The 27672-nt window shown below is 37.7% G+C and overlaps 1 long non-coding RNA gene and 1 pseudogene across 4 annotated transcripts; one reads left to right on the forward strand and one right to left on the reverse strand.

Annotated features, from left to right (window-relative positions):
* Positions 1-8320: 8320 nt before the first annotated feature.
* On the forward strand, positions 8321-8397 carry LOC139976581 (U2 spliceosomal RNA; annotated as a pseudogene).
* Positions 8398-11265: 2868 nt separating this feature from the next.
* On the reverse strand, positions 11266-26927 carry LOC139975707 (uncharacterized). 4 transcript variants are annotated; one of them, XR_011795854.1, is made up of 8 exons: positions 23282-26927; positions 19597-21868; positions 19090-19196; positions 18112-18333; positions 14549-15441; positions 13403-13992; positions 12301-12516; positions 11266-11583 (listed from the first exon to the last, which is right to left on the reverse strand). It is a non-coding gene; the product is annotated as an uncharacterized lncRNA (long non-coding RNA). The 4 variants fall into 4 exon arrangements; XR_011795856.1 differs by having other exon boundaries at positions 14549-14663; positions 15197-15441; positions 19090-21868; XR_011795855.1 differs by having other exon boundaries at positions 14549-14663; positions 19090-21868.
* Between the last annotated feature and the right edge of the window lie 745 nt (positions 26928-27672).

The following is a 27672-nucleotide window of genomic DNA, read 5'->3' on the forward strand; positions in this document are numbered from 1 at the left end:
TTGTTTCTAATTTAAAACATAGGGAAACGAATGTCGCTCATTCCATTCTTTAATTCTGCCATGAAACAACACTACATCTTCACAGATTCGATGTCCATCAACACCCGCGGTAATAACAACAATCCACTTTCCTTACAAGCATGACTGGAAAATATATTTCCGACATGACAACATGCATGTACGAGTGTGTTTCGAATTTTAAATATCGCTTTGTGTTTCTATTTAATTTGAGCAGTTACATTAGCTAAGAAGTAGGCTAATGGTTTTAATATAACATTGTTATCTAATGACAAACATATTGTTATAAGTGTGAGTGTGTGTGTATGAATCGTTTGTTGTCCTTTTGTGCTCTCGCTATTAATTTAATGGTTATACGTGGCTTTTGAAACAGTATCCTCCAGTAACGTCAAAACAAGTTTTAGTATGTGACGAATTCAAACTGAGTTAGACCGAGAATGATAATGCAACGTGGAGCTTGAAATGAAGCACTAACAGAGCATAAGCATATATACATTATCTTTATCATTTTAAAGTAATGCATTCATCAAAAACGGATTTTCTGTACATGAAAGTGATGACGCTCTCACGTGAAACATTGAACAAAACTGACGAGTGAATTTAAAATGTAATGCAACAGAGTATATAACAACACATCATTAATTGACGGCTAAAATAACATCTTCCATATCTGGTATTAACACAAAATCCGGATTTACTATTCTGTTTTTCTTTTGTTGGCTTTATATTACACATCCAGGTGAATTAATATATTCATGGTTCTCGATCATCCGCATCAAATTACTTTTAGTGTTACTTAATCACAGTTTAAATGCAACAGGCTCGTGGACTCATATGGTAGGAAGATTAGTAAAACGCACTTACAAATGGTGAGACCTTCATTTACCTTCCACTGCTTTTTTGGTAGAATCTTCCACCCTTATATATGAACTCATTTATGGAATGTAATTAATCGCATTGTTCATTGTGCCGTTTTATCGGGTAACCTATATTAACTATGCACACCTCGATAGCGAGAGTCCAAGCCGACTTAGAACTCAATTCGTTTTCAAAGAATATGGCAAAACTTTGTCAGAGAACTGAACATCAGTCTCCATTTTGATGGTCCGCTAACCCAACTTATCTAATAACCATCCGTATACAATGGTAGCGCTATTATGTGGAAATATATTCAAGATCACTACAGAAAACGAAATGACACATGATGTCATCCTTGTTAACGAATGTTTTTATTTCGCGAACAGCTAATCACTTGGATATTTCTGTCCGTTTTCTTTTTCAATCAAAGTAACTTCTTACATCTATGCAGGGGCGTCAATCCGATTTTAATATTTGTCTATACCATTTCAACCGACGACGATTGGAACTGGCTTCGAAAGAATAGCAGACTTAGCTTGTCGGAGAGCTCAGGGTACCAACTCACGTCCTTTTGTGGTTTTGTAATGTTTGAGTGGGTTATTGGGATTGGTCTCTGCAGGTCGGTGTGCGTATTTTACTTTTTGGATCGCTTGACTTAAGTTTTCTTTGTTAGAATGGGATGGGTGAATAGTGCCGTTTGGCCGTGACGTTTTGGATCCCGCAGGGCGGGTCACGTAAAAAGCACTCACGAGATCTGGGCGGAATTCATCCTTTATCAACATAGATTGATATTCGAAGATATGAATCCTGAGATTTGTAAGCCCCAACCAAATAGAGCCACGACACTACTCTTTTTCCAAATGTGGGGGGGGGACATTTGATAGTGTGTCCCCACCCATCAAAATGTGGAATGGACGTTTCCCCCGTCCACCAAGGATTGACGCCCATGCATCTATGCATGTAAAGTTTTTTTTTTTATTTACAGTAACGTTTGGCCAGATTTTTCAGTGATTTTGGTTACTATGAACACGTGTCTCTAACACTCGACGGCTTTTATTCATACATAGATAGGTATGAGTAGATAAATGTTAGGTAGAGCTTACCAAATAGACGGTATGTGTGTTGCAATAAAGTCGGGCCGACAGTCCAGTCGCTGGTTGTAGACTTTATGTCAACTTGATAAGTTCCAGCATCGTCTAGTTGGATATTTACGATTGAGAAATTAAAGTTATGAAAGCAATCCTCATGGTCACAATAAAGGAGTTCAGCTTGGAATAGATAACGATCATAAGTATGATCCTCATAATCCCAGAACATTCCAGAGTAAAGAAAGGGAGCTCGAGGAACAGCATCACCGGTAGCCAGCTCGGTGAAGTTCAAATCTAATCTAAGTATATATATATATATATGAAAATAAAATATTTGGAAACGTTAAATCACAGCCAACAACCACATAACAGTCTGTTGAATTGACTGTAGGACCATCTTGACAGTGATAACCACAATCAATATCTTCGGAAAATGAAAAAGGTATCAGAAAAATGAAGAAACAATGTAAAACAGGTACAAATCCCATATCGATAGATTGCGGTATTGTGACAGTTATTCACAGTAAATATGTTGAATTTATTGCAACACTTCGCGCATCTGTCTGTAAAGCGAGGAGCGCTGTTTATGAATCAAAACAAGAAGTTGTTCCTAAGTAAAACCCGTGCATGCGCACTTGTTGAATAATACATGCGCTGATTCAAAATGAAAATGACCAGGCTGACAATGATTTTTTTCTTTATGGCTACGTGACAATAAAAAATGATTTAACTTGTAGTTTCGAGAGAAGGAAGTCTGCTGATGTCTGTAGTGTTTTTATAACCTTTTAACGTGTAATCTAAATGGATTCAAAGCAGTTGAAATCGCTCGGATGATTTTATTTTATACATGCAAGTCAAATTGAGGTTTTAAATTCCCTGTGTCTGCATTTTCTGTAAGAAATTATGATGCGTTAAGCGTTTAAAGTATGCAATTGATTGTCGAGTTTCGTGAATTTTACATAGTTACTATCTAACTTAACCAGATTTACCACTGAATGAGTTGTCTTTGCTGCTAAAATGAGGAATCCTTTGACGCATTTTTTTTTATATTTCAACAACTTTATATCGTAACGATTATTACTCATTCATAAATGCCTAAACCAACTTTCTGTATACTGGACCAGTCTCGAATGAGATTCAAGACTGGTCGAGTGTATAGAGAGGAGAATTGCTTCAGGATCGAAATGTTAGACAAACACTGGTTTGTTGCCGTGGCAATCATGAAGTCATAATTAAAAGAAATGAAGACATGCCATGAGTATATGCAAATATGTTTATGGGCAAAGAAATTTTCCAAATTGCAAAGAACACTGTACAGTATATATAGCCTACTTTCAATCAGTTACAGCTGTAGTAGTACTGTATATGTTTTCACACACATAGAGTCTCAATACACACTGTACGTACTTCTTAAATCATCCAGCTAAATACTTCGAGTAACATGAATGACTTAAGTAACAGTAGAAACCTTGTCGCTAAGCCTAACAATAACGTTAGCACTACTACTACTACTAGCAGTAACGACATGACTGACCAGGGACTAGGCCTAGCAATCTTTCAGACTCGCAATAACACTGCGGTTACTACAAGAACACCTGTCGAACAATGGAGCTCGGAACCTCTTCAAAAACTGCTCATACTCAGGCCGAGTAAACGTTTATTTGAACGGTTCATCAACCGACCAGGGATAGACGAGTTCTACTCAAAAGAATGTTAGCAACAAGCAATGTTGCTATCCTAACTGTGTTGTAGCGTTTACGGACTTTCCAGAACACACACAACTCAGCATCTGTTTATTGCGCAATTTGACCTGGTAGGTAAAAAAACGTTTTAAAATGTTATCTTTAGAAATTTGTTCATCTGTGCTTATTTAATTTGCATTTGCCTCCATTTTTTAGTGTTTGAATTGATTAAATTACAAAAATTTAAGACCAAACGACACTGCTTCATTCGTATTTTTTCACTCTTAATGTTCGTCGGAAGAAAATGCTGTTTTACAATGAGGTTACTATTACGTCATTCAGGAAAAAGATCAAGGGAGGCATTAGGAGAATTAAATACAGATCAGCAGAAGTAAGCGAAAAAATGCCGTTTTCTAACATTTGTGAGTGTCATTTATGAATGGGGATAAAAACGAGGGTACCTGGTCTTAAATTTGATTTGAGACCGATGATGACGTCATCGAGGAGACTGAGCGGACCGAGGCGATAGCCGAGGTCCGCTGCCCTTCTCGATGACGTCATCAGAGGTTCCCCTCGTATTTATCCCCTAAATATAAGATAACTGTAAGTAATCAAATTGAGACACCCTCATAGACTTTAGCAAACATTGTCCTTTCATTACAGTCGTATATAGTAGGCAACGCAGGTTACTGTAGGCATCCATTGTAATATTTTATATGTTTTTATTTTGGTTACCACTGTTTCCAAGATGGTTTAATAATATTATCATGTATGTGAGACTTAAAACCGACTATTTGGTTGCCTAGCTTTTCTTCTACAATTCAATGCTCCGGCCGAATGATCCAACAACGATATGGATTGCATCCCGCGCTAGAGAAGTGAAGTGCGTGACGCTACTGCGGCCCCTTCCGGGCGAATTATTTTTTCCCCAAACAGGTTTGCAATAACGGAGTTTTCAGCCAATCAGATTGCTCGTTACGTCAGCATCAATAATGACCATCGCTTGGAAGTTCGAAGACATACACTGAGTTACACACTAACACGGGTTCGTGTTTACGTCATCCGAGATTCGTCAGCCGTTCTATTGAAATCGGAATTCGTTTCGTGGAATGGGTAGGCCTACACCAAAATCAACTTCACGACGCGAATACAGTCTTGAATGAATATACGCAAAAGAGTATAGTGTACAGTATGATATATTTCCGTCACTGCACTGTGTACACAGTTATAATACATATAGGCCTACAGCGCATGTGTTATGTACCCCTGTACGAAACTTTCACTGTGCGATGTTATCGATTAATGCCTTGACAGAAATCTTCGATCAAAGTAGATCATACAATACTAGTGTGCTCAATATGTCTAAACCAATTCCAAACACATCTACATATATTTACGAAAAGCTGCGGGTAATTTTGAACGGGTATATCTTCGTTGCAACGAATGGATAAGGTTTCTATTGTTATGACGTAACTTTTCCGACCAATCCTGAGCGACTATTTACACACAATTGCAAACCTGTTTGGGGAAAAAAATCGCGTCCGGGGGGAGGGGTTGTCTCGCCCAGTCCCTGCCTCATGTCCCGCCAACCCAGAACACTTTTCAATGAATTTGATGGCTATTTAATAATAGCCGAAACAACCCTTTGAATATCACGTGGTTTGAAGTAGAGATCTCGTTCATGACAATAGTCCATTATTAATCAATCACAACTTTGTTTCGTCATTTCAGATGTTACAATTTAAAACAGTAAGCTTCTATATTATTTCCTGATTTGTGTTAAATGCGTTTTAATTTGAAATCATATAAAACGATTAATCCAGAGTGTTATCAATTGGTTAATATTCTATAAGGATTACATGTTCAGTTCCTCTGACTTATTCAATTACCTTTCTTCATTCAGCTGTGTCATAGGGGACCTGTGTATGACTCATTGTATACAATGTCCCTGCCGATTCTCATTGCTTTATCATGTAACGCTGGTAAAGGTGGGTACACAATAATATGTGTTATAATTTCTGCACATATGTTACATTCATGACCAGTTGCTACTAAGAAGGACTTACATACAGAAAATACTAAATACACAATCCTATGCATATATGTATTGACTGGACTAACCACTTAGGTTTCGCCAATTATTTCGTCCATATCAACTTGTGTTACTGTGTTATAACACACTTCAGTTTATACTGACGGCTGTCTCTTATTCAGAGTACAAACTGATCGAGCCATGTACATTGGGAAGATTCGGTACATGGTTGTGACATAAAATTACATGACTTTGCTACTGTCGTGTTAGGGGTGTTGGTCTTGATACGAAGAATGGAAAATATAACTACAATTAATGACATACTTTATTGTTATCAGATAGTGACAATCACTTTACGTAATCATTTCTGACCTTTAAGGTAACAAATTCAACTCAGGGTCGCTATCAATTCGCTCGATTACTTTCTTTCTCTTATGACAAGTGCCAAAAGCAACAACAATCCTTGTACATATGTTACTAAATAAGTTTTGTGTTTTTCTTTATTCTCGTGTGTGTGTAGCTTGCAACGTAAAGAACATGATTAGTGCGACGGGCTGACTCGGCTGAGTCAACTGAGGCTAATTTACACCACGTTACAATTTCAAATGGTAGCGTAGAATATTTATTAACCTGTGAGTAAAGAGGCTTGTCTACAAATGACGAAAAGTTGCGGCTTTCTTGGCTAAATTACTTCACGAATAGCTACGTTTTTAAGCTCTCAAATGAAGGACTGCGTTTTTTTTACGTGACCCGCCCTTCGTGATCCAAAACGTTACGGCCAAACGGCACTACTCAACCATCCTATCCTGTCAAACAAAACTCAAAAGTCAAGCGAGCCAAAAAAGTAAATATGCCCACCGACCGAGGCAAACCCCCAACCACCCACTCAAACATTCAAAAAAAAAAAAACACAAAGGACGTTGCTTTATATGGGTGTAATTCAAGTTTTCATAAATAGCAGTATCATTCTACCAAATCGTCTGACTGTTGCCATGGTCAGTCGAGGGCGCTGTAACAAATCTCTGTTGAAGTTAAACACCTTCCCACTCTCGGCCTGTATTGACATGGTGTATGCTATCGATCGTTGAGGATCCAATATTAAATAAGGCGCGGATGTCCCTAGCCTCTATGGGCTTATGAGTGGGGTGTTGGGCTACAAGCTTCGTTTGGTTCGTCTTCATCCTGTGGCACGGTCATCCTTCTGGCACCTTCTTCTGACACCCTCAGGCGGGTTGTGCCACTAAGGGCTTCTTTGTCTGCTGGTCCTGACGATGGGATTGCAAAACTCGACAGATTCCCCTTGGAAAAACTTTTAGCCGATGTTTGGAGGCATATGAGCGCCCGGAATACATTCCACGAAGTCATCATTGCATACCGTTATTACTCGTAGTATTCAACATATTAGATTTATGAGTAATATATTTTTTTAATTTATTGTTGACTCATAGCACTTTTTGGTCTCTTTTATCCAAGATTGTGTCGTATATATTTGATTAATTCCGACCAAGTCATTCGTATAGAGTTAGTTAATTTATTATGTGAAAGGAAAAGGTAACATTTATTACATTATGATTTTTTCCCTCTTTGAATAAAAAATTACGATAATAAAAAACCATCTTGAAATAGTTTAGTGGTGATATTTAAGGTGTATTATCCAAAACGTTCTGCAGGTTGTCCAAGTTTATTGAATCGATATGATCGAGGGATATGGAACAAAAATTTGACCATGTTGGTTGCCTAATGCAATTTTCTAATAATTCAATAACAAAGTGGAATGATCCAACAACTCCATGAAGTACATGCCGCGCTAAACAATGGGGGCAAGAAACAAACTCCTGCCTCTTCACAATCTCTCCCTCCCATGCACACATCCCCTCTTTAATATATTTGCCACTTTAAACGCCTGTTATGGCAATGTGATCCGAAACAGTTCTGTATATATTTTAAATGGCATGAAGTCGAGGTTTCATAAGTGAAAAATAATTCATTACGAAGCAGTAATGAATTAAATGCATGGCTGTGACAGGACACCATATGATGACTGCCAAAAAGCATCAAGAGAACGTCAAAGTTTATACCGTAATCCCATTAAACTGCAATAGCTGTCATTTATTCTTTGTAATTTTTTTTCTTCTAAATGAGAAACAACTCCATACCGTTGTCAAAGTATGATATGTCAGATCGAACGAAGTTTGTTTATATATGCTAATCAATAAAATACAATTAATTAATTAAAAATAAAACTAGTCTAGTAACCATGTTCATAGGCATTTAGTTTCAGATGAGGCTGTACCACCAAATAACAGAGGAAGTTATATAATTCTAACTGCATATTTCTTTAGGTGATAAGAGTAGATAGAGTATGTGTTATTGAATGTTCTTGTTCCTTTCAAGTAGGAGATCGATTGTTATGAGCATATATTACAGAGGACAAATTTCTCGGGTGGAATGTCTTTATCTGTCTCTCTTATATATCTCATCCAGCTATTGGCATTGGAATGACCTTGAACAGACGAGTTGCAGACTTACTGCGTAAGTATAACCCGACAACTAGTGAAAAATACATTTGGCGTGTTGCCCAGTTACCTGCAGCACTACAACTGATCACGTTGGGATTCTTCGTCAAAATGCCAATGCATAGATTCGCTTCTCGGCCTTTTGGCTAAGATCATGTGTAGTACCTGTTCCCTTTCGAGGGGAATGGTGATACACACCCGACGATGATCACACAGTCAGTCTCGATGCAAGGGGACTGGGGTTGAGAGCTGATCAGTCGTTCGGTAGTTTGGTAGTTTGGTTTTCGTGCCCAGGTTCTCTCCTGGGTGACTTTTCTTACAAAGTATGCATAGAATAGCTTGTCAACTAGGCAGACATATACTAATTTGTCGAGGTGTGTACAATTCGCCTGTATCGAGAAGAATATGGTTCGGTATCGATGATTGTTCAATTTAACAAAACTAATTGCAAGATTGCTTGGCGGTGAATGAGATGGCGTAGCCTGCAGTAAAATAACAACCAGTTATAATCAGTTTGTCGGCTTGTCGAGACCTGTTTCCAAGGGCCGTTGTTATTCTGTTTTGGGTAATAGAGGCCTACGGACGGTCCGACCGTTTTTACTTTTGTAGATGATTCGTGTTCAGTTCGGTGTGACCAAGGGGGGGGTGGGGGGTTCAGTTGGATGTATGTGGTAATTCTTTATTGCTGATGGTTTAGTTAAAGTACGGGTAGGGTTTGGTGTTGAAAGCATTTAAGCCGTGACGTTTTCAATTCCTCTGGGCGGATCACGTAAGCAGCACAGTAAAGTTACAACCAATAACAATCGGTTCCGAACCACTGGGAGTACCATATTACGTAAATACTCCCTAAGTGAGGATATCAGCATATAGGCCGGGAAGCTTGGCCTCGTATGAGTTGCGATAGTTCTGACCAAAGTCGTTCATGATGAACACATTTTGGATATCTTACGATGTTTCTAAGTTCCTAATATCTGAAAGCTATTAGTCTGGTCCCCTTATTATGTACATAAGATAGTATACTATAGTAGTTAATTTTTTTCTGGCTCGCTGTAGCGTGGTTTGCACTGCCGTAGGTGATGTAGGTAGGATGGACGGGGCGAGGTCATTTTTGCATTCAAAGAATACTTTATTTCTTCTTCATTTTTTTATTCTCCTCTACATTTTTCCTTTAATCTTTCTCAGCAGCCCTAGTCACCTCAATCAATTACCATATAATTTGATGTACCCTGCATAATTTTATTAATTTATTTTTATCTATATTCATGTTCTCTCTTTTGAGTAAGCTTATGTCTTCGTTTTTATTGATTAAGTGATTGAAATTAAATTGAATTAGATTAAAAACTTGAATTGTACTGAGTTTTAACGGTCAATACCGCAGTACAAATTGACCAAAACTAGCGACTATCTTTTGTTTGTGTAACTGAAGGGATACCGGGTTGATTATCTGAATTAATCAGGTTGTTATTTTAAGTTACCGTCGATTCGTCTCATCCACTCCTTTCTACACAGTTCCGACGGTGGCGAGGGGAAGGTTAACGCTGCATATCCAATGCACTAATCCCCTAATGGTATTTCCATACTGTGTGTATGGAAATGACTTTCAGCAAACATGGATTACTTTAGTGAACAATTGTTCTATTTAGGAGACATATGGGTTGAATTCAGTGTCGGGGGCTGCCATTTTGATGAGATATAGGAGTATAAGAGATGACAGTCATTACGGTTCATTCTTATGGGCAAATATTCGCCGTCCAAATTTGTTTACTCTTTTTACCACCTTTACTTTTCTATTCATTTTACGCAACTAAAAACCTTGGCGGTTGAGGGACTAGTGTATTAATCCACCGCCCCAGACGGTATGTCTGAGACTCGAAAAACACATTCCATACTTGTCGTACGTTTTCGGGAGATTATCCCAGCACCAAGATGTTACCAGGCGATGGAAGCATTGCCAAAGACATTTATATTCGATTCTTATAGATAAAAATCATTGCAAGGGCTCTAGCTTTTTTAAATAAGGTCTATGAAACTGAAATGTCGCCCTCACATTCAAGAGAAAGTTATCTCTTGTTTCTAAATGACAATCTGTCTTTGAGCTCCTAAATGTGAAATGATGCTTGTATTTTGACATTAAAGTAAGGTCCGTTGTGCTATTCTTACAAAGTTAATTAAAGATAGTTTTCACGTACCCAAAACAAGTACCTAATATTTGTGAACGATAAGTAACATGCTCTCCTTACCATTGGCCAATCTTATTATAATATGCGTATTTAAAGACATTGATTATACACGTTGTTGATTTCTATTAGTATTTTAACATTTCTTTTTAATACCTCACAGTTACTTATAGGAAGATGTAATGAACAAATTCGACGGCATGTTTCACAGTATCTTTTAAATATCTTTGAATAAAAGGATCTATATTATTTCTTGCTTCATCGAGTTAAACGACTTATTGTATGTTGTGTGAAAAATGGAATGTTACCCCCTCCTATATTTCCTACTGTAACCAACCTTCTATCTTCCATTTCGTTTGATTGATCGTTTTATACCATCTTAAAAGAATATTAATAATGTTTTAACGTCGCTAACTTTAAGCAATATTGTTATTTTACAACAGTCACGTCTTCACAAATTCCTGCTCTTTTACAACGTTCTTATTTTCAAAGTTGGTCAGCCAGTTGAGTTGGCCCTCTCATGTATTATAATATCACTTTCTACCCCAACATAATCTCTCAAGAAAAGCTGCTGCCTCACAAAGATGGTTTCATTTCATGTTCCCGTGTGCCTCGTAAGCGATATCAAACTATTAATTGAGGCGAATCCATGTTTTTTTCTAAAGGAAATGGATTGCCCTTCGGTCGATGCCTCCCATGTAGGCGGTGGGTATGTTGGCAGCATCCTTATGGAAAATTGTGCAATCTGAGGAATTGATGGTGCCTCTCCCGACTAACCTTTCTTAGTCGGTATCGACTGACTAGTTGCACTGACTAGAATCACTGAAAGAATTAAACCCGACTAGTTTCACTGACTAGAATCACTGAAAGAAAAGAGAGCAGAAGAAACACAAATAATGTGTACGTTGGCAATATTTATTTCTGATAAAACTTCTGATGTCTACAAAAGCTGACTTTCGACAGATGAAGAAAAAATCACTGTAAACAAAAATCTGAAAATATCATTTTATTCCAACAAAGTTAAGACAAGTTAATGGATCAAACAGTGCTGCACAATAATGCAAAGTTGAATCTTGGGCAAGAGTTCCTTACGACTTTCGTTTTAAAATGGTACCCCAAATCGACACCAGTTAAGTCTTCGCGAAAAAGAGTTTTCTCTTAACTAGAAATGGCCTCCCACTTGTCTTCAGAAAAATCTGCACCATTATTGACCTGTGAACAGAAAATATGATATACGTGTAAGCACAGATACAGATATAGCACATGATAACTCACATTATCATAAACATACATTTACATTAAAATGTTATAACAAATTGGTAGGTATACATTTAAATCTAGGTCCCTCAAATTATAAGCCAGGAATAGCAGCTTTACCAAATAATTATTAGCTTTGCACAGCATAACACCAAGTTATTTTTCAAAGCTTAATAATCATGTTAATCATGTTAATAATGATCCCAATAGACCGGGAGCCCAGAGGGTTTGGTTAGCTGGGAAGGTAACCAATTGCCTTGTACATCACAATGTTCACAGTGCATTCCTGTATATGAAACCAGACGACTGGCAAACCGGCTGTGGTGGGTGTGGCTGGGAGAGCAATTTTAAAGTAGGTTTCGAGTGGTTACCTCATGAGCTGACCTAGGTCAGCCGTGAGGGGTCAATTATTGATCACTGGCAGGGGTACCCCACTACCAATAATTACTGGCGATGGCCATTTGTTGCTCTTGGGGCCATTACTGACACAGTGTACTTACTTTGATGTGGTTACCATGAAAGCTGATATAGGTTAGCTATTAGGTGACTTTAAAATTGCTATTGCTAAATTGCTAAATTGCTAAATGATATACAAGACTGTTTTTTTTTAAAACAGGTTATGAAAAGTATCTTTAATATCATTAAACAGTTGGGTACAATAGTTAAACTCACTCTTCCATCTTCTTTTCTCTATGGTACTTGTTCCTTTGCTTTTTGGACTATCGGATAAACTCTTTAGTTCTGCGAAGGGTACCAATATATCATCTTAAAACAAGTGTTTAAGCCATATATAACACAGTTCTCCTCTTCTGTTGTTGCCTCCACACTAGTGTCGTACTTCACAGGAAACCTCACCCTTGACTTGGATATTTGGCTTTTCAATTCTTCCTGGAAAAAAGAAACAGCAAAGTATTCATCATTTGAAAAAAAAAAATTAAAGAAAGTTGTCACTACAAAGTTATGTGAGATTTGCTTCCACTATAGTCTCAAAAAACAATCCCAAAGTTTGAAGCAGACTGTATAAAGCTAAACATTTGAACCAGAGTGTCATCACCATTGCAACCAGAATCAAATGCCCAGAATACAGAGATAATAAAACATGGGCTAAATCTTTGTTTGTTTTATGATCTATAACAATATAAAATTTTAGAAACACAAATGCACTGAGCCAATTTATTTATAGGCTTAATCGTTTTTAGTTGTTATTTTGCTTGCTCACATAAGAAGCCTGTTTAGACCTAGGCTAGAGAAGAATCAGTACTTTGTTACACTAAGTTTGTCTTTCGGTCGTTTTGATTTAGTTTTACTAGTAGTACTGTAGTATATAATACCGGTGACTAGCCAACATAATTTGTTCAGCCTACTGTGACTGTAAGTTTGAAGGTCTAGCCTTGCTTATTCAATATCACATAGCCTACCGATTTAGATTCACATGGGAAATTACAGGAAATCTTTACCAAATGAGTATAGACTTCAAATAAACTATTGAGACTTATAGTCCCAGCATTTGTTTGGGAATAAATTAGAAGATTATGTGCCACTGCTCAATCTAGCCCAATACATACATAACACATTGTTAATTAGTGTTTTGAATGCACACTTTAGTGTTGAGAATGCACTACAGTACCCAGTAGAAGCCTATAGGCTACTCACTGTCATTGCACTTGTGTATTGCGAAACGCCAGCGTAACAACGGTTACACGTACTGCGTAGCGTAACACTAACCATAATACAGTACTAGTGCCAGTGGCCTAACAATTAACTTTAATTTTACCTTCAATAAAAGTAATAACAGGTAGGCCGATGATGGCAGTTAATACCTCCATTCTTCTAAAGACCTTCTTGGGTGATTTACGGTTGAAAGTTGCTAAGAGTGATCGTATGAAACTATGCCAAGCCCAGCAAGCTGCCGTTGCCTCTCGGTTTCGAAAGTGAATTGAATCGAATTGGGTTAAAATACATTAGTCCGTCGACACCGACTAAGCTACGACTATGGCGTAAATCGGGTGTCCGTGTCGTTCTTAGTCCATGGGTTAAAATACCTTAGTCCGTCGCCACCGACTAAGCTGCGATTATATTTTCCTTAGTCAGTGTAAAATGACTAAGAAGCAGTGATGAAACGAAGATTTTTGCTAGTCCGTGTGCATTGACTAACGTTACAAACTAATTTAACGTTAGTCCGTGGCAATATTGACTAGTTTACTTTTTCAGTGAAGTGGTGAACACTTATGAATCAGCTGCTGTGATAACAATATCCACTGAGATCGATATAGAACTTAAATTAGAGCAAGTCTTCTACAGTTCTTGACTCTTAAGTAAGCTCACCGATGTCATATTGCCGATCCCGAAGAAAGATGATGAATGCTTCAACGAGGAAAAAGAAAGAAAGAAAGAAATATAATTAATAGTTCGACAAGCAGTAACATGATTAAGGTTCTTCGAGATGAAACACAGTTAGATCGCTTATCAATCAGTACGAAGTGCTTGTTCATCTCACCCGTTACATATCTTTGAACACAAAATATGTGACACTGTAACACCAACATGAAAACATTTAAAGCCTGTTCAATACGCATTTATTGAGCATGCCTTGATCATGTTCATGAGGTGTTTGCGTGTGAGTTGCCCTCGCTCTCTACTTTGAATAAATGATATTTATTTAAATGATTACACTTTATATTATTACCTATATTGTTCTAATATGGTGTAAATTTGTGATACAAAAGACAGTTCGTAGAACCTAAGCCAACCATTTCAAGTGAATTAGATCCGCTGAATGCTGAATGTATAAGCGTCATTAGGCTGGGAAATAGACAAACCACACATCGCAGAGACTTCTGTGTGATTTTAATAGAGACATACAAAATATTAAAGACCAGAAAAGTAAGATAAAGATGAGTAGGACGTAATGGAGACTCACGTTTGAAGCATTTAATATCAGCGTAGCCAGGGGATGGCGTTTGGGCCGGAGGAGTTGGTGAACCAGTAGGCGGATCGTATAGTGTGTGTCAACGTGGGGATGTATGTCGTCGTGGCTGTGCGTGTCATGTGGAAAAAGAGAACATAATATTATACATATTCTTCTGAATACACAAGTGTTGGTTGACTGTAGACTACCTAGATGTACACCCTCATATAGTATTACAGTCATTATATTTATTACTCTCTTTTTACTCTACTTCAATGGAAGAAAAAAAGTGCGTAGAATTGTGAAGAAACGTTCGTTCTTTTCTTTTCGCGATAAATTCACCAAAATTGCTGTGTATTTCAGTTCAATGAAATCATAAGTAACAAAACAAAAGCAAGTGGGATGCTTGATATTTGTGCTTTAATCTGTCACGGTTTTGTAGTCTGACTTTTTTCCTGAAGATCCTCTTACTAAGATTTGAAGTTTATCTTATCTGTCAACCACCGTAAGTTAACTTTTATTTAAAGTAGATTCTTAAAACCGTAGCTATTCCAGGTAAAACGAGGCGTTTTGGTTAGCACAGAGTGAAATGCTAGGGTGGATAAGTGCTATACGGCGGATATCAGAGGACACTTACGGCGAGTAACCTGTACACCTTACCAATGAGAAGATTGTCTTTGTTATAACTTCAATAAAATGAGTGTTGAAGGTACCACGAGGTTACTTCATGAGAGGTCCGCGAAGTGCCCGATGAAATATGAACCTACAGTCAAGGGAATCGGTGATCATTACGGAGAATTGATATAAGATGAGTTCTACCGCTGGTAGTTGGGTCATGCTTTTGAAAGTTGATCCTGCTTTCTATAGCATATCTGTAAATAATGCGCCTACCGCATACTGATCATCTGTAAAATTAATTTAACTAATTTAAACACCATTATGAAACAATGCATATAGATTGACAAATACTAAGCAATCTATCCAGACCGCAATACGCTACATGAATTTGAATCACAAATACAAACGATACATCCAGAATCTTTGAAAACAATATGATAAAAGCAAAACCCAAATAACTAATTATGAACGCAAACAGCGCTAAAACATAAAATAATGAACTTTGCTTGGTTACAGCGTAAACTCGTTCTTTAAAACACGACATCACATTGTCCCAAACACCAGTAGGAAGAGATCCACAACCTTTTAAACACCTACACTATATCTTGAATCAATAAAAAAAAAACTAATATCACAAAATCAGAAAGCACTCAAAAGGATATGTACAGGACCGAGGGAAGAAGTAACGGCATGAATCGTGAAGAATACTCATTCTGTCCTACGGAATAATCAATAATTTGAAATCTCTTTGACCTTAATGGCTAGCCAGACGATACCAAGAAAAGTCTCTTAAAGCAAAATATGATCAGAAATGATGAAAAAAGAAAAACATTTCAACACCAAACGATTGTCTATATTGTCTAGCACAATTACTAAAAATGATATTTCCAGAACCACCGAGACGTTTACAAACCCTTAACTATAATATACATAACGACGGAAAATACTTGTAATTGTCAAATGTCAGTATTCAACCATAAGGATCGGTTTTTAAAGATATATTATATGATAAATGCTATCATTTAGTCTTCTCTGATTATCTTGTCGTATGATACACTTAATTTTGAAATGGTGGTTGCCATTCATTTTCATTTAACAATTTAAATATTAGTTCAGCATAGTTATAGTTTTGTCTTTTATATTCGATTCAATGATAAAAAAGTCAGGTGAATATTCATTGTTTCTTTTTCGAATATTGTTTGATCTTGTGTAGAATAAATGAAGGAAGTGATTTCATTTCTTGGTCGAAACAGTTTTGGGTAACTTGTTTTCGTAGGAAAGGTAAAATAGACACCTAATCTGCTTCCTGGTTTTACTTTCATAATTCAGAGCATACTCATTTTAAATATATTGAAAGTCTTTTTTCTCATAACTGGCATTGGAAATGTTCACAATTTAAGTTGTGTTTATTACACAAGCAAATCGAAAGTCCATTAAACATGACACTATTTCTTGTGAACCTCTGTTACATCAGAGAGGTGTCTACAATACACCCATAGTTCAATTAAATCAGTAAAACAATATTTTGAAACTTCTTGACGCCTGTTTCTCACTTTCAGCTTACGCAGCCGTTTGGGCTGATCAAAGGCACGACATGCCAGTGGCGTATCTGGGGGGGGACAAGGGAGGATACGTGCCCCGGGTTTAGAGGGCGCTGTAATGGGAGAATGAGAGTAAAAAAAGAAGCGCTTTTTAGAAAAATATGATGAACTGTTGTTTGTCGTCAGGCATGAATATTTTCCAGTTACAGAATCTGAACGGAGTGTAGTTGTTTTTATTAACAAATTTATAGATTGTGATTTCTCCAGTCCATTTCGACCGTTTTCTCTTTTTTTAAATTCTGTTCTGTATTCTGTAATGACTACATGTCACGGTACACAAACAAACTTTAAATTATAATTATAATTTTACTTATCCAACCTAATCAACCACATTGTTAATAGAATTTAAATAAATAATGGCATTGAAAAAAAAATATATAACTTAAATAGATGTCTTAAGCACAAGTATATATGTTATAGCACTTATTTAATGGTTTCAAAAATAGTATTACTATCAAATAAATCATTATTTTTTAAATGTGATGTAATAACAGCAACGTTGATCTTATTTTGAAGTAGTTGATGACCTATCAAGAGAAGAAGTTATATTTGGCACAAATTAAACAAATTAGGAATTGGATGAAGCATGTCTTCATATATTTTGTTCATGAAAAAACACAATACTTTCTTCCTCCGCATAAGGGTTTAAGTTTTTAAATGCATTTAACAGCCACTGCGAAACTCGCAATGGCATAAACATACTTATTTTATTGTTATTCCTTTCGTAACTACCGAGCTGTCTGGAATGTGTTGAAAAGAATCCCTACAACAACAAAAATCTCTGTTTATCCGAGACAGTCGTTAATCACTAAACTTATTAATGAGAGTATCATAAAAATAGTGTGTGCTTTGTTTCGTTATTGAACATTGTTTGACATTGAAAGATTAAAAACAAAGCAATTAAGGAAGTGATTTTTTTCACGAATCAAAGCAACTATTCAAATCGTTAGCCTGTATGTAGGAAAAACAGAAGAGAAATTACACTTCTATGTTTTACTTTCACAATTGAAAGCATGGTAAGTTTAAAAAAAAGTGGCAAGTACATTTTCTCACGAATGACCTTTATAACCATTCTTTGCAATAATCTTTTACAGTTTATATCAACTTTATTAACTTTGAATTCAAAGGTGTTTATTATGTGATGATTGTATTCATTGATCGTTATAACATTAAACTTATATTCGTGACACAAAATACCAGTTATAATGTTAGTGTTAATATTACACTAATGAATGTTACAGCAATAAAATATGCAAATACTGAACTAGAAATTTTCATAAAGAATGTCGCTGTCTTGTTTTCTTTAAGATACATTTTCCCGTTCAAATAACGTAATGACTTAAAGTAATGACTTACCTTGATCGGTTCTGGAGAATGTTAAATTCACATCTGTCAGCACACTGTGATGTAGAAAGGGACTTCAACTGTTCCTGGGTACAGATGCATCCAATGGTTGAGTTCTGATCACAATAAGTAACGTAGACTAAAAGCTCTTTAGTCCGTTATTAGCTGTGTAATGTTTCTGATAATCACAGCCCTCGCATTGGATTATTTCCAGATTTATCGGTGGAAACCCGTCTGTTATTGAACAAGATAGAGCGACGTGTTATAGGATGGAGATGAGGAGAGGCCTTGACAAATAAGGTGTAGAAGGCTGGTATAATGTAAAGAGTTGTTAGATGTGATGAGAGTAAAGTGTATACGCGAGTTATCATCAGTCTATGATATAGGATAAGTAGAAACACCTGAGAGCGTTTTACTGTACTTTAATAATTATCTTGTTAGGAATTCACTGTTTATGCGTACATCGATAGTAAACGTATTTGATACTTGAGTCTGTGGGGGATAAAAACACTGAAATACGAAAATGTTGTGAGGCAAGGCAACCTTGACCTTAGAATACTTTTCATATATTTAATGAGACGGAATTGATTTTGTGCGTGATACTAAGTTGTGGACTGCATGAAAAACGAACAACAACATTACAAGACACCGTCTCTTTTGTAAGCCGACGAGGAGTGTGCATAAATTTAAAACTTAAAGTAGCCTTCAAGTTTATGAGGTACTATTACCAGCCCTATCGACGGAGAAAGTATTCCAACCAGGATGCCAAAAGTATCACTCTCCCACGAAATATAATTTAAAGAGTGTTAAGCAATTTATGACTGCAACCCATTTTACTGAGCCAATAGTTTTGGTATTATCCCCAGCCCACTCCTGCCTGTTTATATAAAAGCACGTGTTTTGCCACTAAAAACATGAACGAGGTATGAATAATACATTGAAAGCACCGGTGACCTAGAAACGCTTGAAGCAGATAACAGTTTGTCTTACCTGGATATGTCTTTGGAACTTCCCAAGCACAACTATTAGAGTAACTGGTGATGGACATGAAGTCCAAGTGTCCCCGAGTAGCAACAAAGCCAACTGTTGAATTACCACTACACGAAGTAATATAAATTTTAAACACATTAAATGTTACCTTTAAGTGAATAATAGTGTTTCTCAAATTTCCCTCTTTTCAATAACAAGCAACTCTACAACTGGATATATTTGTCTGGTCTTGAACATGTCAGTTCAAAGTAAAAATTATTATTCTGAAGTAAGAGTTTTCATGTCACAAAGGTGAGGTGAAGGAGGATGATAAACTGTAAACAGACGGTAAGTATGCTGCAGGAGAGTAGCATGTATAATATTATGATCATAATCGACCCATGGCACATGGTAAGTTCCAGCATCTTCTGGTTGGAGGTTTAGAACTGTAAAACCCAAATCATAAAAATGCGATGAATAATTTTCAAGTGAGTAATTAAAATAAATATTGATTTACTATATGCTCACCATTTGACCATAACAGCTCAGTTTCAGCAAAAGTACGGGCAGATGTCACTCCGATGTGGGCCATCTCAGTGAAGTTCAACTGAAATCGTAGTATATATATATAATTCATATTTATATGAAAAGGAAATATCTCAGAAGGCAAAGTCACATCCTACAACAGAATAAAAACCTGTCAATCTGATAGCTGGTCCATCTTGACAATTAAAATTACAATCGATACACTCAGACAATGACATTTACTGGGACATTACGACAAATAAAATAAAAAATTGTAAAATCTCCATTTGTTAACAATGATTATCATGTACGTTACGAACACCGCTGTCTAACTCTGCAGTGTCGTCTTTAACAATGTTTACGCTGTGCTTTATAACGACCGCCGACTAACTTTGCAGTGAAGTCTTCTTTCGATAGAAACCAATAGTAGACAGAAGGTATTCTAGAAGAGGTTAAGGATCGTGCGCATGCACGGAAGTGTTAACACAGGAAAATAAAATACTTTGGTCACAGTATTCAGTGAAATAATATAAGTATTTCTCAATTCCTGTTAATCTGCCTTCGGAGTGTGGATTGTAGAAGGTAAAGAACCAATGTTTATTTTTCTCGCTTATCCTTTCAATGTTCAGCTTACCATTTGTTACTCTCAGAGAATGGATGATGATAACAAATGTACGAGTTATCTCTTCATAGTTTCCATTTGCAAACTATATGACTATATGACAGTAATGTGTGTATATGCAGGTAAATATAAACCAAACGATGGTTATGCGAAATAATTCTCTGACGCTGTACGTAACTTTTAAATGTTAATGAAACGAAATCTCATTTATATTTCAATGAAATACTGCGTGAAATCTTAAAAAAATGAAACGAAAATCGCCTTCAACCTGAAAAGTGAATGTCACAATGACAAGGTTGTGCAGAGATGTCGTTGGTTCTCTTAAAAAAAAAACGGATGTGAACTGAATATGACAGAATGTTTCACATAGTGAACGTAGGGCAAGCAATGTCGCTTATTCCACTATTTAAATCTACCATCAGCCCACACTACATCTTCACCCATTCGACATACACCAAAACGGAAACAACAGTCCACTTTTAATTACAAAAATATGCTGCCTCAACTAGGTCACCACACAAAGGTTATAAGTATTTCCTTATATTTGTCCTAATATTTGTCCGAATACTTGTCATTAGGCCTTTGAAGAAGATCCTGCTAGAATCGAACGTCAGGCCAACTTACTTTTACACATGCTCCCACACAGGCTCTCTAGTGGATAAGCTGTTTGCTAACAGTTTTATTTTATTCTAATATTTTCTTCAAACTACTTGAGGCTCTAAGGTCAAAACCTTATGTGAATCATGCAATGGTGCCGTCTTCCATGGTTATAACTATCACATGTTCTAATGTAGCTATATCCACAACTGCGTGCAGGTCTCCTTTTCTTAAAATTGAAGACTATTAAACAACATAACAAGGCTTCTTTGTATCACTGTACTTATCAATAAATATCACTTGAAGAAAGTTCACGTGTTTTTGTACGTTAGCGTTGAACGTTTGCAAAAATGAACCTGGCAATGACAGGACAGGAATATCAGGAGGCGCCTGTAAAATGGAGCTTGGGATCAAAAACAAGAAGTCCCTTAACCATACCCACCAGCCCACCGACTTCGGAGCAACGTGTGCAAGGAAACACTGAGCTTAAAGTCATTTTGGATTAAAATTGGATACTTCAACATTAACGGGGAATAAGCAGTTATAAAAGTAAAAGCTTCTGTTGGTGCGGTTTAGTATTCAGAAATTGGGCTTGGATAGTTTGTTAAATTTGAACAATTCTTTTCTTCTTGGGGTGGGGTATATTTATATGTTAACCGATGGCTATACAAATGATGAATAGACACTTTTCTCTTTCATAGCATTTGCGTACACGGTTGATAATAAAAATGACAAAAAACTCACCTGGATTACTTTTAGAGATGTTAAACTCACATCGGCCAGAATACTGCGGTGTAGAAAAGAACTCCAGCTGTTCCTGAGTAGCGATGCATCCAACGGTTGAGTTCTGATCACAAGACATGACGTTAATAGAAAGCTCTTGAATACCGTTATCATCTGTGTAATGTTTCTGAAAATCACAGCCGTCGGGCTCAATCATTTCCAGATTTATCGGTGGAAACCCGTTTGTTATTGAACAAGATATAGTTACGTGGTAGGAACCAGAAGGGGATGAGGAGGGGCCTTGACAAACAAGAGGTGTAGAAGGCTGGTAGACTGTAAAGAGATGATAGGTGTGATGATAGTAAAGAGTATATGGGGAGTAAGAATCAGTCAATGACAGATGATAAGTACCAGCATCCTCTCGTTGAAGGTTTAAGATGGAGAACGAAAAATCAGCCTTAGTAACATTAGTGCCGTAGTACGACAGATATTCTAGCATAACTTGAAATAAATATCGATTTACTGTCTGATTCAGTCGTCGCTGTATTCCGTTGTATGAGAAGATTCCTTTAGAAAAAACTTCTCCGGTAGTACGACTGGTAAAGTTCATTGCCACTCGTAAACCGTATACATGTATATAAAGTTTATACATATATAATATAATGTAGTCTTCATTAATATGAATATCCGGGAACGAGAAGTCACATCCTACAAAAGCGTAACATTCTTTTGGAAGTACTGCTTCTCTATCTATGCAGTGAGAATTACAATCAGTGACGTCACAATAACATGATCCCAGAGAGATGCCAAGAACAAAGAACGAAGAAACAAAAAATCCTTCCATCTTAACAACTTTTAAAGTTCCCTCGCGTCGGAGACTTGCGCCCGTAACTGTATGTTTGTAATACTCTACATGTATAATTATCCTTGAAAGCATACTTTTAACGCATGCGTATCTTTAACTTCAATTGCGCATGGCTGAAAATAGCATACCAATAGCATAGCATTGAGAGCCTTGTATATCCTTTTAAATGAATATATTTCTATATTTTAATAATTACTCGTCAAATTCACTTTCTCTCTCTCGCTTTCTCTCTCCTGAGACATTCCTTCATGACAATTGTCTTTTATTCTTGACAAGTTGTAGATATATTACCTCATTTATGTTAGGCCTAAGTAAAATCAAATATAGTCTTTATTGACCTTTTATGACTCAACAAGGAGGATAAAAGTTCATGGATAATAAAAATTAATTAATTAACAAAATACATGGTACATAGCTTGTTCTAAAGACGACATGAAAGTATATATTACATATTTTGCAGAGCTAAATGTAAGTTTTTCATATCGGGCTTCTCTGTGAACCGACTTGAGGAATATATGAGGTTTACAGAGAAGCAGTGATATGAATTTAAAGGACCACTAATTTAACGGCTTACTCAGTAAGCCTCATCTTACAATATATTAATTCAATATGAGCTATGCATTATTCTTTCTTTCCAGTGCAACTCTCTTCCCCCAATATGTACCCCATGGAAATTCACATGCGTATTTAAACAGAACGATTTCGCTAACTCTAAATTAATTTCATTCTTCACGGATAGCATTCAAATACTACGATAACATAATTCATCGAGATTGAATCAAAGGGAAGATAAAATTGTCCATGTCATTGCCATTTGTCTTTCCTACTTTCATCCAATAGTCTAGCTCCGGAAAATCTATGATATCCATGGGGCAGCTTACCAAACAGACGGTATGTGTGTTGTAAGAGGATTGGACTGTCAGTCCCGTCATAGTAAATCTCTGTTAGGTTAATATGATATGTTCCAGCATCTCCCGGTTGAATGTCTCGGATTCGGAACGAAAAATCGTCACACTCCCCCAATGGATGCCAGAGCAGGTATTCAACTTGGAAAAGATAGCGATCATAAGTATGGTGTTCATTCCACCGGAACGTACCAGAATAAAGAAAGGGAGCTCGAGGAACAGCATCATCGGTAGCCAGTTCGGTAAAATTCAAATGTAATCTAAGTATATATATATATACATATGAAAATGAAATACTTGGAAATGAAAAGTCACAGCCTTCAACCGCATAACAGTCTGTTGAATTTACTATAGGTCCATTTTTACAGTGATAATCACATCCAATGTCCTCAGAAAAAGACAACGTGATAAGAAAAATAAAAGAATAATATAAAGTAGACAAAAAATCCATATCGATATATTGCGGTAGAGTTACAATTATAAACAGTAATTATGATATATGTAGTAACCGCAGTCAATGCAAAACTGTTCGCAAATGTCTGCAAAGCGATGAGCGCTGTTTATCAATCAAAACAGAGAGTCGTTCTCAAGTACTGCCTGCACATTCGCACACGTGTGGGTGATTTCAATTGAATACAAAATGAAACTGATCAGGATGCTAATGAAAGGATATCCCTATAGTTACGTCACAGTGAATTCATTTGAAACTTTAGTTTTAATAATGTTTAAGCCATTTTTGCTGATGTAGTCTGCTGATGTCTGTGGTGATATACCGAAATTGACAAATTTTAGAATTTTATTTTAACATGCAGTTCAAACATGTTTTGTATCTTAAGCTTATAAAAGATATGCAACATGGTCAAGTGGTGATATTTAAATAAATTATATTTCACTCAACTCGGTTCAACACTGAAGGAGTAGTACTTACCACACATATTTGAGACCGATCATTACTCAAAATAAGACTGCAATTTTCAAACTGAGACTCCATAGATTTTCCCAATATCCATTTGTGGACCACATTACCCGTCAGGCGTTTTAAGCATGCAATTTTAGCCATCTTGAAATATTTTAGTCATGAAATTCCATGTGTATTATCCAATAAGATCGGTAGTTTCTCCAAATTTAGTACATCATTATGTTGGTTGCCTAGTGTTATTTTCTAATAAATCAATAACACAGTGGTATGATCCAACAACGCTGTGGATTACATGCCGTGCTAAGGAAAATTAGCTTCCTCGTTACGTCAGCATCAATAATGGCCATCGCTTCTATGTTCGAAGACATACACTGAGTTTTACACTGACACTTAATTAAATCTAGTTACGGGGTTTTCCTTCAAACGCCCTTACATTACTTTTAATGTTTGAATGACATGTTGACCTTACTTATGATACATACATACTTGTGTTTGTGCTATTTTGAAGGGAAAAAATAATTTGGAGAGATAGATGCGATAAAGTGTTTAATAAGGGAAAATTTGCCAGTTGGCAGGCACTCCTGGAGGCGGTGAAGTGTGACATTCACTATCAGGTTGAAGACGATTTTCATTGAATGGGTGGTTGGGGGTCTGCCTCTGCAGGTCGGTGGGCGTATTTACTTTTTTGGCTCGCTTGACTTGAGTTTTTGTTTGTTAGAATGGGATGGTTGGGTAGTGCCGTTTGGCCGTGACGTTTTGGATTCCGCAGGGCGGGTCACATAAAAAGCACTAATGATACATACTCTACATTCTATTGGGTTCGTGTTTATGTTATCCAAAATTCGTGAGCCGTTCTATTGAATTCGGAATTCGTTTCGTGGAATGGGTAAGCCTACACTTAAATCAACCTCACGACGCGAGTTCACGAGTCTTGAATGAATATACGCAAAAAAAAAGTATAATGCACAGTATGATATATTACCGTCACTGAACTGTGTGCACAGTTATTATACAAATGGGCCTACAGCACATGTGTGATGCACCCTGTACGAAACTATCACTGTGCGATGTTATCGATTAATTCCTTCGCGAAAAAACTTCAATCAAAGTAGATCATACAATATTAGTGTGCTAAATATTTTTAAACCAATTCGAAACATATCTACATATATTTATGTAAATCTTCGGGTAATTTTGGACTTGTATATCTTCGTTGCGTGAGCGGTAAGAGGGGGTGGGTATCACTGCATCATCCGTATCGTAAAGTCACATGTGATATCTTTGTAACTATTTAGTTTTATCGAACAAAGATATTTATGCTAATCCATACGTTACTACTAATTAAAACTGAAACTAGTTACCGGTACTCATTAGTATTTAGTCTCAGATGGCGCTGTACCACTACAAAACAAATGAATTATTAAATTCTTATACTTATATGTTCTCGTGGAGTGCGGACGTGTTTTCGGCTGCTCTCCACCTTTCGTTGACCAAACCTTTGTGTTTTTACGTTGGCCTTCATTAGTTTGCAGTTTGTTTTAGTGTAGTTTGTGTGTTTTGGGTTTGTTTCGTTTTGGTTTTGTATAAGTGCGTGGCTTTGCCACACCCCTAGCTGTCATGGCGGCTCGCCGTGACAGCAAAATCGTATTGTTGAGTTTTTCGAGGGAGGCTAAGGTCGTCCCCGGACAAGTTTTTTACAGTTTTGCGTTCTGTTGGTTTAAAGGTCCCTGGAGAGGTTGACGCGCTTCAGCGTAAACCTCTCCGGGGTAGGAATTGTTTTGATGTACGGTTTACCTCGGAGGCTGCCCGCGTCCGAGGCGTCCATGTGTTGGAGGGAGTTGAGGGACTGAAGGTCACACCGTATGACAGTTCGGTGTGGGTGACAGTCCTTCATCTCCCTCTGGACATGTCTGAACAGACTGTTGTGCGGACACTGGGGCGTTTTGGGAAAGTAACCGGCTACGAGGAGCCGGAATTCCTTGAATGTAAGGTGTAAAGACCGGGGCCAGACGAGTTAGAGTACAACTCAAGTCCGATATCCCCTCTACCGTGTAGGCTAATGGGCACAGGGCCCACATTGCATACCCGGGCCAGCCTCGCACTTGTTGGAGGTGTGAGCTGGAAGGGCATGAGGCCAGGTTGTGCCCGAACAAGCGATGCAGTCGCTGTTTACAGGTTGGGCATACCCTGGCCGAGTGTAAAGGGGATATCGTAGGTAACTCGTGTGGGAAAACGGGCCATGTCGCTCGTTTATGCCCAGACCGCTCATACGCCGCGAGAGTGGCTACGAGCTTGGTTGAAGAGGTCCCCGTCCCGGCCTTTCACACCGTAACACCTGATGCACCTCTTATCGCCCCAGTGTCCGACACTAGCGCCCGGTGGAGGCTTCGTTGCTCCTTTCGTGTCCCACCTCGTCCTTGATCGAACTTGCCGAGACCGTCAGCCTGCCCACTGAGGCAGAGCAGGACAAAACGGCAGAGATGGTACTAGCGGAGCAGGATGCCGCTTGTACTGGTTTACCTGTAGCTACGCCCGCTATCGGTGATATTAGTCGGGCCCCGAGTCAACCGGCCCAAGAGACATTAAGTGGCCCAGATTCTGACTCGCCAATGGAGGACTCCAGTACAGCATTATTAGTTGTGGCTAAGGAGTCCTCCGATTGGTTTGATGAGACGAAACAGGCCACTGATCTCATTGACTCGAGCGGCCCTTCCACCCTACCCGCAACCGCTTCCGCTATACCGGACACGATGGTCGCTAGTGGACCTCCTGTTCCTGACAGGGAGGTCCGCTTGATCAAGGTTGACGAGGAGTTAAGAACTCTGCTCCCTCGTAAGAAAAGGGGGAATACTGTTAGGGGCTTGAAAAGACCCATATTGGGAAAACTTCGCAGGTAATGCGCAGGCCTGTTGTCTACCATCGGGACGGCGTACCCCGGATGAAGTTTCGGAGTGGGTTAGTTGTCAGGTGTGTGTGTGGGGGGTGGGGGGGTGGGGTTGTGTGGTCGTTACATAATATGGGTTGGGGGGTTCTGTTTGTGGTTTGGAGTTGGCTTTTTGGGGCTGGTTTGTAGAGCTTTATTGTTTTGGTTCTGTTGGCCTTTGGGTCCGTGTCCTTTTCATGTCACGTTGAACGCTACATTGTATACATTTGTGGGTGAGTGAGAGATTTCTGTTTGTGGGTTTTCAGTTGGGTTTATGGTGGTTGTTTAACAGACTGGGATTGTTTTGGTTTTGTTGACCTTTGGTCCGTGTCCGTTTTTCTTTGCACGTAAAAAGCACCATTATTAAATTCTTACCCCCTATTTCATAAGGTGATAAAGAGTTTATTGACAATGCGTTCTTAAATGTTCTTGTATAGTAGGGGTTCGTCTCCTATACACTTATTAAAATAACTAGTGTTTAACTGTTCATGTAGTAATCAATATTCTTATTCGGCCATTGATAAT

Source organism: Apostichopus japonicus, chromosome 11, assembly GCF_037975245.1.
Source record: "Apostichopus japonicus isolate 1M-3 chromosome 11, ASM3797524v1, whole genome shotgun sequence".
NCBI classification, from domain to species: Eukaryota; Metazoa; Echinodermata; class Holothuroidea; order Aspidochirotida; family Stichopodidae; genus Apostichopus; species Apostichopus japonicus.